Source organism: Stegodyphus dumicola, chromosome 6 (assembly GCF_044657685.1).
Source record: "Stegodyphus dumicola isolate Sdum_Otavi_A_Nest chromosome 6, ASM4465768v1".
NCBI classification, from domain to species: domain Eukaryota; kingdom Metazoa; phylum Arthropoda; class Arachnida; order Araneae; family Eresidae; genus Stegodyphus; species Stegodyphus dumicola.
Window position 1 is genome coordinate 54,282,328 of NC_140773.1, and position 12,456 is coordinate 54,294,783.

A 12,456-nucleotide genomic window follows, 5' to 3' on the forward strand; every position below is an offset into this window, starting at 1 on the left:
AATATGTAAATTTTAGTAGAACGCGCAAGGATTCAAATTATCAGCGGAAGTATTCTGATTTAAATAGAAGGAAACAAGTTCGGTGAGAGTGATATTCTTACTTAGCGAGCGCGGAGGTAGTTAGCGAGAATTGAAGAACCCCGCGTTGCGGCCTATGTGCTTGGCGGGAAGTTGTGGAAATTGTTCCAGTAAGCTTCAAGTCTGCTGAATTAGCAGCGGTATTGTAAAACACGGTGAGTTAGTTATTTTAGAGAGCCTCGTAGTTAGAATCTTGTCTTTATTTTCTTTTCAGGTTATTATTTTTATTTTGACTGCCAAGTGGGCACAGTTTGTAAGCGTCAAGAGGACGCAATTGTAATTTATTACGTTGAATAAAAAGGGACTTAAACCCTTTACAAGACTCTGTGGTTTATACAAGCTTTCACAGTCACCCTTGGTTGCGTGCAAGTTGGAGGCGCGCAACGTTATATTGGCGCCCGAACACTTATCGAACTGAAATGACCGAAAATTGGATGGAAGCCGCTGGACAACACCAAGAAATGACAACTCAGTTAGAAGGATTTGGATACCTGGTCCAGACTTTGAGAGCATCAATCAAGCCAAACGTCTATTTCGACGGAAAAAATTCGGTGTCCGTATTTTTAGAAGGTATAGAAAACCACTTTCAGCTCTACCCTGTGCCTGAAAGACAAAAAGTTGCCATCGCCACATCAGCACTAAGAGGACAGGCCGCGCTATGGTGGAAGAACATAGGCAAATTTCTATTAGGGGAATTTGGAAGCCCGACATATACATTTGAAAATTTCAAAAAATCGTTAGTAAAGGCCTTCCCCATAGTGAAAGATCGCGCACGGCTGGAAGCCGAGCTATATAGTTTCTATCAACGGGATACAGCAGAATTGACGGACTTTATTTTACGAAAAATCAAGCTAACGGATATGCTGTATGGGAAACAACCCGATGCGGAGATAATTGAAATAATATTACCAAGATTGTTACCCGCTGTCCAAGACTACTTTGAAATTAGAAACCCAAGAACATTGCGGGAACTCTTCGAATTGGCGGTGAAGTTTCAAAATCGCAGAATCGCGGAAAGAGCGAGAGGGGAAACATATTCTCAAAGTACCCGAAGGAAGGAGGAAACCAGAAATGGAAATCGCTCATATGGGGGAAAGAACTATCAAGCTAACGCATCGAAACTCGAAGGTCAAGGCCCAAAAAGAAAATTTGAAAATAAGCATCCGCGTACCCAGAAGACACAGATTGAAAGGAAAGCTTTAAACGACTAGAGGGGCCTGTGAAAGGGAGGGTCCAGACCCCGGAAGTTTTAAAAAACCCCTCAAATACACATTTAAATACAGTCATCGTAAAAAACTCACAGCTACCAATTATACAAGTCCTGGTTGGCGATGTACCAGTAGAAGCCCTCATCGATACAGGAGCAGAAGGAAATTTCATGAGTGAAAAGTTCTTCAAAAAGAATTTTTATAGGATACGACTCTTTAAAACCAGAAATACGGAAATTATAGCGGCGCAAGGAAAAACATGTCACTGCATCGGGAAAGTATCATTAAACGTACAGGTAAAAGAGGAAAATCTCAAAGTATTAATTTTTGTGGTGAAACACCTGCAACATTCTCTTATTTTAGGTATGGACTTTTTAAGGGCCGCGAGGGCCAAATTAAATTTTCAAGATAGTTCCGTGGTGTTGGAGATGGACCAGAGTGTGGTGGAAACTGTGGAGACACCTGAATTGGACCTTAGCCATTTGAATGACCAGGAAAGTAAAGCAATACAGCAAGTGGTGAGTAATTTTTCTCATTTGTTTTCAGAAAAACCAGGAAACTGTCAGATCGTGACTCACAAGATTCAATTAAATGCCGAAAAAACCTTGTAGGACTAAACCGTATCGCTATGATAAACAAAAAGACTTAATCATCGAAGAACATATTCAGGAGATGTTAAAGAATAAAATAATAACGCCCATAAATAGTGAGTACGCGAGTCCAGTCGTACTATGTAGGAAAAAGAACGAGTTTCCTCCTTCGGATAAAAGGGCTTGGAGGTTTGCTATCGATTACAGAAAACTAAATAGCATTACTAAATTTCCAGTTTACCCTTTGCCGGTTATAGACGAGATCATTAGACAGATCAAATCGACAAGATATATATCTACTTTGGACTTAACGTCTGGCTACTATCAAATAGCTATGAGACCCGAAGATATACACAAAACCGCGTTTATAACAAAATCGGGCACTTATGCATTTTTACGCATGCCCTTTGGGTTGTGTGGGGCCCATCAACATTCCAGAGAGCTATGGACATTGTTCTAAAGCCTGTCCTAAGAAAATCAACTTTAATTTATCTAGATGATATAATTATAACGAGTAGTACGTTGGAACAACACATTAATGACCTCGAACAAGTTTTTAAATTATTAAAAGAGGCCGGTCTTACAATTAACGCCTCAAAATGCAAGTTCGCAACTAAAGAACTTAAATATCTCGGTTATAAAATTTCGCAAAAGGGTATAGAAACGCAAGATTCAAAAATAAAAGCTATTAAGAATTTCCCACCGCCCAACACCGCCAAGAAACTTTCGTCTTTCCTTGGATTATGTTCTTACTATCGATCTTTCATAAAAGATTTCGCTAATATTGTTGAACCACTCTTAGTAATCAAAAGAAAAAAGAGTAAATTTACGTGGACAGCGGAAGCTAACACAGCTTTTGAAAGATTAAAAGAAGCGCTTATTAATGCCCCTGTTTTAAAATTCCCTGAGGGGGACGAAAACCTGGAAATTGCGGCAGATGCGTCAGACTATGCGGTGGGTGCGGTTCTTATGCAAAATTACCATCCGCTGGCATTTTTTAGTAAAACATTGAATCAGACACAAAGGAATTATACAGCTACAGAAAGAGAAACATTAGCCGTATTAATGGCTGTACACAAATTTCGAGTTTATTTCGGCAAATCGCCAGTAACAGTCTTTTCGGATCATGCGGCTGTTGGTAGACTTTACTCGGGAAAAAACCTAACGCCCAGGTTAATAAGATGGGCTTTAAAACTCCAAGAATATAATATCACAATAAAATATAAACCGGGTAAGGAAAACAATGTAGCTGACGCACTTTCTCGTATAAAACTGGACGACGAAGGAAATGAACTTAAATGCGCTGTGTTGACTTCAAAAATTTTAGATTCTAGAGATACGGTTATTACTGAACTGAAAGCTGATCCTGAATTTGGAAATATCTATGCTTATTTGAAAGACCCCGAAAGCTTTGAGCACACAGTTATCGATGCGATAAGAAATAGAGCAAAAAACTATGAAATAATAGATAATTTATTATTCTATACGAAAACAACAAACGAAAATCTTGAGTATAAGCCAGTCATCCCAGCCTCGCTTCGATTAAGCATTTTGAGGGAGTTGCACGAAAAAAAAACAGCGGGCCACCTCGGGGTCAGAAAGACTATAAAAAGGGTACGCGAGGCGGTATATTTCCCGCAATTATACAAAATAGTAACGGCGTATGTCAGGTCCTGCAATCAATGTCAGTTAATAAATGATATTAATTACAGCCCGGCCGGGTACTTAAATAGCATTCGCGCTACATTTCCGAATGAAATTTTAGGCATAGATCTTCTTGGTCCCTTCCCCCACAGCGAGTTAAATAAAAATCGTTTTCTTTTAGTAATAGTAGATCATTTTTCAAAATGGACAGAAATTGTTCCACTTAAACGCGCGTCAGCCAAAACAGTCGCAGATGCATTCTTACACAGATACATTTTAAAATACGGTGCACCGATAAAAGTCATTAGCGATAACGGAAAACAATTCGTTAGTCAAATATTTGAAAACATATGCAATGGACTTGGCATACGCCATATCAAAATGGTTCCGTATAGACCACAGGCTAACATAGCAGAAAGAGTTAATAAAAATATAGTAAAAATAATTCGCAGTTACGTGAGCACACATCACAAGCGCTGGGATGGCTACATAAATGAATTAGCTTATGCTTTAAGAACGGCACATCATGATACTACGGGAAAAACTCCAGCAGAATTATTTTTAGGCAGAAAGTTAATTACGCCTTTAGATAAATTATTCTTTGTGCAACAAAGAGAGCAGGAGTTTAAACAAAAGGACGTGCAAAAGCTAATTGATCAGGCGCTTAAAACCTCGGATACGGCAAGAAATAGGCAGAAAATTTATTATAATAGAAAACGCCGTGAAGCAGATTTTAAAGTTGGGGATAAAGTATTGAAGCGGAAATTTTCTTTATCAAGTGCCCCAGACAATTTTATGGCAAAGCTAGCTCCAAAGTTTGAAGGCCCCTATGTAATTCAGGAAATCAAAGGGGTAGTATTATATCTTAAGAACGACAGAGGGGAAATCTGTAAAGCAAGTCCCGACCAGGTGAAAAAATACTATAATCCAAATGATTTTGAAATCCTTAAAAGTTTCTTGCAGGACTCAAGTCTAAACGAAATAGAAGGGCCAGAGACTGCAACAACTATTCCACCACCCAAGAAACGGAGAACTGAAGAGAGACCTAGCACTTCTACAACCCGGACGTCGGTATCAAAAAGAAAAAATGATTTTCAAACTCCGGCGTTTAAGAAAAACAAAAATACAGATGAACCGGGTAAAGAAACCGTGGTAAAGACGAAAACACCACCTACAAAAGATGGCATTAGAAATTACACATCAAGGAGAACGCGCACACGGCCACAGAGTCAGGTGCCAGCAAGGCCGCCGTTCCGGAAACTGAAACGCCAGCAGGAGGCACAAAAATACGAGGAACAGAAGAAATTCAAGAAGGACTCCAGACCGGAGGACGTCAACACCAGCCGTCCCAGGCAGAAACGCAAAGGCCAACAACCAGACGATTACTCCGTCAAGAGGCCAGCATGTAGAGGACGCAAAAGAAAAAGCAACGGGGAAGACACTCGGAGATCAATAAGGAGAAGATTGACATCCATGAAACCTCTAACTTGGGATCAATTTTGCCAAAAACGGATGACGGAATTTCAAGCATCGAAAACTCAAAGATAAGTTAAAACCTTCTATAAATTTTTCTTTCTGTTTTGATCCGAAATGTTATGCATAAGTACGAAGTTCTATGTTTTGACGAAAGTCAATATGTCTCGGTTGAGACTTAGTTTTGTTTTACTTTATTTAGCTAAGGCAAAAGTATTATTTTCTTTAAGTGTAAAAGCTAAAAACAAGCATTTTCTGTTGGTCGAAAGACTAATTCTGTTATGTTAAAGCCAAAATTTGGCCGAAGATAAAAATAACTTCGTATTCTTGTATTAATAAGAATTTTAGTTTCAGTGCCGCCAGCTTGGCGAAGAATGAGTAAAGTAAAAATTTATTTTCTCTTATTCATTTTATGGTAAATTGTAAAAAGCATATGTATTAAAAATTTGTAAATGTATGTAAATACTTGAAGGTTATGTAAAAGTAGAATTTAGTCTAGAAGCATAAAATTGTAGATGCTAAAAGTGAATGCTTAAAAGCAATGAAGTCAAAATTTAACTAGTAAATTGTAGATAAAGTCATGCTTTAGAGCGAAAGCCTGCATGTTTAAAGATGAATGAGGGGGAAGTTAGAATGAATGTGTTTTGTAGGGTTCTCCACCTACATTTGAATTTTTAAGACTATTAAAGTAGCTCATTGAGTTGTAGAATGTCGAGTAAGGTGTGTCTATTTGGTTGTTGAATTCTAACAAATCATGGTGGTTAGGGGAAGTGTTGTAAGACTAAAACACGAATATTCCCGTTTGACACCACACACGGTGGAGAGCCAGGGTAAAGTTAAATTAATGCTTGAAAAATTGAATGAATGTGAAGTGAGCAATAACTAAGAAAAACGAATCGTTTAAAAACAAAAATTTATTGTGTCAAGAAAGTGTAAATTATAATGTATGTAGAAAGATACTGATACTTATTCCTTCCAGATGCTGGAAGGAAAGACCAAGATTGATTGATGAAGTCCAGGAAAAGTTGCTGTAGGAAGAAAGCTTTGTAACGAGCAAAAGAATTTTAGTATATAATTGTTACATAAGATTTTTTTTTGTGTGTAAACGAGGCTTTCGCCAGTTAGTTCAGAATTAGATAAACTTACAACAGGTCGTTTGTAGGACCTGATTCCAAGTTTTCCAAATTCTGGCAGCGGCAAATGTAGGGTTTATATTTATTTTAACTAACATTTATTTTAAGTTTAAACTATCTTTCCTGTCAAGCCTTACTTTCCCCTGGAACTGCCAATGCCAGAATATGTAAATTTTAGTAGAACGCGCAAGGATTCAAATTATCAGCGGAAGTATTCTGATTTAAATAGAAGGAAACAAGTTCGGTGAGAGTGATATTCTTACTTAGCGAGCGCGGAGGTAGTTAGCGAGAATTGAAGAACCCCGCGTTGCGGCCTATGTGCTTGGCGGGAAGTTGTGGAAATTGTTCCAGTGAGCTTCAAGTCTGCTGAATTAGCAGCGGTATTGTAAAACACGGTGAGTTAGTTATTTTAGAGAGCCTCGTAGTTAGAATCTTGTCTTTATTTTCTTTTCAGGTTATTAATTTTATTTTGACTGCCAAGTGGGCACAGTTTGTAAGCGTCAAGAGGACGCAATTGTAATTTATTATGTTGAATAAAAAGGGACTTAAACCCTTTACAAGACTCTGTGGTTTATACAAGCTTTCACAGTCACCCTTGGTTGCGTGCAAGTTGGAGGCGCGCAACGTTATACGTTTAAAACGCTAACATCAGAAAATCTATTGGTTATAAAAAATTTGAAATTTTAAACATTTTTAAAAGAAAGTCATACCGTTCTTTTAAAACAAAAATTATTAAAAAACATGAATGAGGCAACTTTCTAAACATTTTTTTTAATTAGCCAACAGTTTTAGAAGCTTATATTTGACTCAATTATGTCATTTGTCACCATGGTCAAAACCTTGTCATTCATGTGATAAGCAATCAAGTTTACATTTTACACACACATTCATCATGAAAGACAATAAACTATAGTTGAGAGAGTCTTGTCTTTTCTTAATATGCCCTTCGTTTGATGAACCAAATAAAACTTTCAAAATTATATGGTTTCCATCATCGGAATAAACATATAATATTTTTTAATGAAATTTGCATGAGAATTCGGCGCAATATCTGAGTCTGGAAAAACATTGCTGGATTGTTTTTGATAATTGAACGTAAGTGAAATGTTGGAAGTAAAAGAATAATTATTCATTGTGAAAACACATTAAATAATCAACTCGAACAAAATAATTTATCATATAAGTAAATAGGAACAAAAGATTAAATAATTATTTTTATAAAATTCCTGTATGGTTTTATATCACAAATAATAAAAGCCTACTTCTAAATAATGAAATAGAATAATCGAATTGCATTTTCAAAGGACAAGCCATTAACTTTATCAATTTATCAAGGGTGCCCCGTTATGTGTCCTATATGAAATTTGTAAATATAATTATTTAACTTCTCATTCCCTTTAATTTGTATAACAAATGTTTTCTCTCCATCAAGTTTATCAATTATTTTAGGAGATTTACACAAAAGCTTAATTTATGCAAACGTTTTATTTTTCATATTAGAAACTTACTGAACAAATTGTAAGTACGAATATAGTAAGATCGTGATAGCTCGTGAGTATAAAGATTATATAAGTGAGATACTCCAAAAGGGATTTATTAGTGCAACAGTGGTTAGCAGTGTTGCCTAATACTCAATGTTTAAAATGTTTTAGAAAGAGCTCTTTAGAATGCAATGTCAAGCAATTTTATATACCTTAGTTATAAAAATATAGCTTACTTATTGTTTTCACACGTAACAGCTAAAAATTACATATTTTCTCACCAGTATAGTAAAAATAGTTTAAATTTACTTAAGACAAATTATTTTGTTTAAAAGAAAGTATTTTGCTTAAGAAAAGAAAGCGGTGGTATTCTTTCATTACCGCAAAAGAAAATTCTTTTTGACTAAAAATAAACGAGCTGTTATTTGCCCACATTGCAAAATGTTTTTAATTTCTACTATAGATCGAAATAAAATGATTTGCATACTGTAAAACGAAATTTGTAGTGTTTAAAAACAATGAATTTCTTATAAATAATTTCAATGAGTATTTTCTACTCAGACTACGGTGTTCTGTACATAAACAACCCAAAGGCAAACATGCCGAAGTTGGCGGTACCGTAAGTGAGGAAACTATGAAACGAGCCTCGAAGAAACAAAGGAAATGAAAGTGTTCTATTTGAAGGAAATGAGGATAAACGTAAACCCTACCACTATTTTTAGCCCAAAGGGGCAGTTTGCCCAGAAAGGGCTATTAATTTTGTTTTGATATTTTGCGTTGATTCAGTCTGAACGGCGTTTCACCTTTCAAATTGTTGCCACCAAGTATTAGAACCCTGAATTATATTTAAAGAAATTAAATAATGAGGAATCTGCATGAATGCATGTATTTTTCTCGCACTGTGAAAAACCAAATTGTTGCCACCAAGTATTAGAACCCTGAATTATATTTAAAGAAATTAAATAATGAGGAATCTGCATGAATGCATGTATTTTTCTCGCACTGTGAAAAACCAACTGTACCTAGAGACATCAAATTTTGAGTAACATAGTCCTCCACTTGAATATGGTCATCTGTAAACCCAAATTTGGAATTAAGAATTTTTTTATTATCTATTTCATATTTTGTAAAACTTTAACGAATTTTTGATTAGCAAACTGAACGATTTCAAAGCAAGCAATGACCACATTGTACGAAAAAAAGGAATTGTCTCCAGCGCACGAGACTATGTATCAGAAATTCTAAAGATATTCTCTTTTAAAATTATATTGCTGTTGAGCTGAATTTTATGATTAAGTGTGAAGACCATGTTATTTCATAAATGAAGATAAAACTCAAAACGTTAAAAAGTCCCTTTGGGCGCAATATAGAATCTAAAAGCTTGCAGATTTTATTTTATTTTTTTTTAATTTTTTTTTTTTTTTACAAATTTTTGTTTGTTAACTTATATTACCTGTAACAATGTGAAAAGATTATCCTCAATTTCTAAACTAGTTCCTGAAAAGATACCGTAATCAAATTTTGTACAAAGATAATTTGGGGATGAGTAATGTGGTAGAGAGATGTTTTTAATCCGAGTCAGGTTTTTTTTTTTTTTTTTTTTTTTTTTTTTTTTTTTTAAAGTTCTAACATAATTTCTATTTTTGTGGCAAATTTTCGGAAATCGTTCTAGTCTTTTGCACATTTGGTGTAACTGAATAATTAGAAGCAAAACAAATTTTTATTGCTCAAAAATCATTTTTAAGTAAATAATTTGATTGACAAACTGCCATTTAGACAAAAAAAATGAAAATAAAATAAGATAAAGCAAAAGTGTTTATAACGAAAAATTTTTATTTGAAAGGCATAAAATAATTAATGAACTAAAAGGACTAAAATGAGTTATCACAGAATTTCATGGGACAAGAGATTAAGTAATTTTCTTCACAAAATTCATCTAAAATTTTATATCACGAGTAATAAAAGCGTGGGCATCCAAATGATGAAACTTGTTAATCGATATTTAATATCAAAAGTAAAAGTCGATATCTTTATAAATTTATCAAGGGTGTCCCACGTTTTTATTATTCATGATATAAAATTGTAGGTGAAATTTGTGAAGAAAATTCTTTAATCTTTTGATCTCATGGAACTCTAAATATTCTTCATAGTTTGGTTCGTTAATTATTTTATAAGATTCAAATAAAAGCTTATTGTTTAAAAACTCTTTTTTCCTTGATATTATGTGAAGTGTGTATAAAACTTGGCCTATAATTTATGAAATTTTCGCATAATTATATGTATCTTATGAGACTTCACATACCAAATTCTTTGTTTTTCCTTTCGTTCCCCCATAGTACAAAACATCCTCAGGATGTCCTATTTAAGTCGCAATATCCCGGGACATAGTTAGGATGTCCTAAGGATGTCTTATTTAAGTCGCTATGTCCCGGGATATGACAGGATGTCCTGAAGATGTTGATTCTCAGATGTCCTGAGGAGTTCATCAATTTCACATCCTGAGGACATTCATTCTGCATTGTCCGGAGGACTTTCGTTGTCAAACATTTTGAGGATATTTGTTCTCAAATTTACCAGTTTTAATTTTTTGACATTGCACATCTGAAACTTGCATATTATTTTATTTTTCATATGTATTTTACTAAGTTGTTTCTAAATGCTGTACATTAAAAATATTGATATGATTGATGATTTATTCTTGTTATTTTGTTATTAATTTTAACTGCTATTTTTTCTGACTTTTTTAAAAATTTATTTAGTCATGGAAAAGATTTTTTTCAATGGATTAGCATTTTCTAGAATATTTGCAAAATTCTAGATAACATATATTTTTTTTATAAAAAATGTATAAATTACATGTATAATTACTTACAGATTACAAACCCTACTACAAATATAGGTAAAATTAGATATATTTAATTACGGAAACGAATTTTTTTTTTAATTTGGGTATAGAGACATTAGGTACTTTTTTTGGAAGCAGGAAACATGAAAAATTAGCAACTCCCTTCGCCGGGAATCGAAGGACGGACCTCTGGAATACCGGCCCAGTGTGCAGAACCACTACAACACGAAGACACGCTAGGTGTGCTGGTGGTGTATTTAATTATGCCAAAGCACACTAGGGCTATCTGCCTATGGGGAGGGATGTCTTCGTGGAGGACTTTCTAAGGGAAACTGGCTCGTATACACGTTACACGTGGGGAAAACCACGAAAACACCCATGCAGCCAGCCCGTTCGCGAGATTCGAACCTCGGATCGCACTACCAGGGTTCAGCGACTTTACCGCTCGGCCGCTGGTGGGCCGAAGACACGCTAGGAAAGCGGGAGAAATACCTTATATTACTTCTCTTTTTAAAGGCCGACATTTTTTTTAAGGGGATCCAATCACTAAATCCTGGGTGTGGATATACCTCATCCCACACCTTTTTAGTTCGGGCGCCACTGTAGAGACATTAGGATTTTTTGGGAAGCCGTAGAGATGAAAAATTAGCAACCGCCTTCGCCGTGAATCGAACCACGGACCTCTGAAATACCGGCCCAGCATGCAGAACTATTACACCACGAAGGCACGCTAGGAGAGCGGGAGAAATACCTCATAAGGAAAATTTTTTTCCTCTAATTACAGGACAGAAAATGTTTTTCAATCGCGCGATCTGTTATTGATATTGAATTACAGTCGTGCGATAATTTCGCAGTAAAGATACATCTCTGATGACTATCCAAGATTCTAGAAACTTTGGTCTTATATAGAGATGGTCGTCTTATAGAAATAATGCTTAATATCAATATTTATTTATAATCTCAGAACTATTGGTCACTTACAGAAGTGGTCGTTTGAGAGGCGATATTCTATATATTTATTTACTGATACTCTCAGATTCCAAAATTTGTTTATATTCTCAGAAATATTGGATGGAAAGTGGTCGTCCCATACATGCAAAATTTTACATTTCATTAAAAATGAATTCGGCATTATTTAACTATTTACCTATTAATTAATTAGTTAGATAAAGAAAAAATTAGGAAATAGTACTGTTTATTACGGAATAATGTAGGAAGTTCTACAGAACTATATTCTTTCGCGTCATTGCACATTGTATCCGGCAAACTACTAGTTCCTCGTATTCTTCCGCAAATCCGTAAACAGCTGTCTGATTTGAAACGAAATCCAAAATGGCTGCGCCATGAGGTTAACTTGTGTGGATATTTTTTGTTGCATGAAAGGTAAGTTCAGTTGCAATACTTGTATATTTACTTTTTTTGCTTTTCGAATTTATGTCATTTTGACAGTTAAATGTTTCACAGCTTTATGAATTCAATTGTTACCATTCTGTCGTGAATTACGTGTATCTCAATGGCTGGCTGTCTTTTCAAATATCTAATTTGCCCTGCTATCCAAATGTTTATGATTGAATTTTTTTAGTCTAGTTTATGCATTCAGTTTCAAAATAATATGTGTGATCAGATTGCTTATTATTTTATTGCAGCAATAAATTTATGTTAAATAGTTTGAACAATTGTATAAAAATAAGAGTTTGCATTGTTTTGTCCAAATATGTATGGTTGTGAAGTGTCTGGTGTGCAAATATAGAAAAATAACACTTCTCTGACTCCTATGGAACCAATATTTTATTCCTTACGATGTTATAGATTCTTATTCATAATATTTATTTATATTTTACATGCACGTAGCATCGCGTGACAAAAACTCGGAGTTTGTTTACTTCGTTCTTTGCGGAGACTAGAAGGTGTTGCCATTCCGCTTTAACTAAACTTCATTAGAAACTTAACGGAACTGAAGCGACACTACACACGCCCTTCCTAGTGACAGCGATTATGGAAGAT

The 12,456-nt window shown here is 35.0% G+C and overlaps 1 protein-coding gene across 1 annotated transcript in view; it reads right to left on the reverse strand.

The window, feature by feature from the left end:
• LOC118204971 (BDNF/NT-3 growth factors receptor-like) overlaps positions 1-12,456 on the reverse strand; it is a 722,804-nt gene that overhangs the window by 624,594 nt on the left and 85,754 nt on the right. The window lies entirely within an intron of this gene.